The sequence below is a fragment of the Aythya marila genome, assembly GCF_965140915.1.
Source record: "Aythya marila genome assembly, chromosome: 2".
Classification (NCBI taxonomy): domain Eukaryota; kingdom Metazoa; phylum Chordata; class Aves; order Anseriformes; family Anatidae; genus Aythya; species Aythya marila.
Genome location: NC_139043.1, coordinates 80,519,826 through 80,520,080, shown reverse-complemented (window position 1 = coordinate 80,520,080; position 255 = coordinate 80,519,826).

The window sequence follows — 255 nt, the reverse complement described above, 5'->3', positions numbered from 1 at the left end:
ATTCTTTTTTTACATACATATCTGTTTCCAAATGAAGCAAATAGAGAGGTGAGCATCCTAAATGCACTCGGTTCAGTGACATCAGCCCTAGCAGGGACAGAACTATTTGCACTCCAAAGGAATTTGTCAGCAAAAAGGCTACACGATATGTGAGAAGCCTCTAAGGGCAGAGACGCCTTGGCAGTGGTGCTGCTGCTTTTCAAAAGCCTAGTATGTAACGTGATCCCTGCTCTGAAGAGAATAAGGGCCCTAACA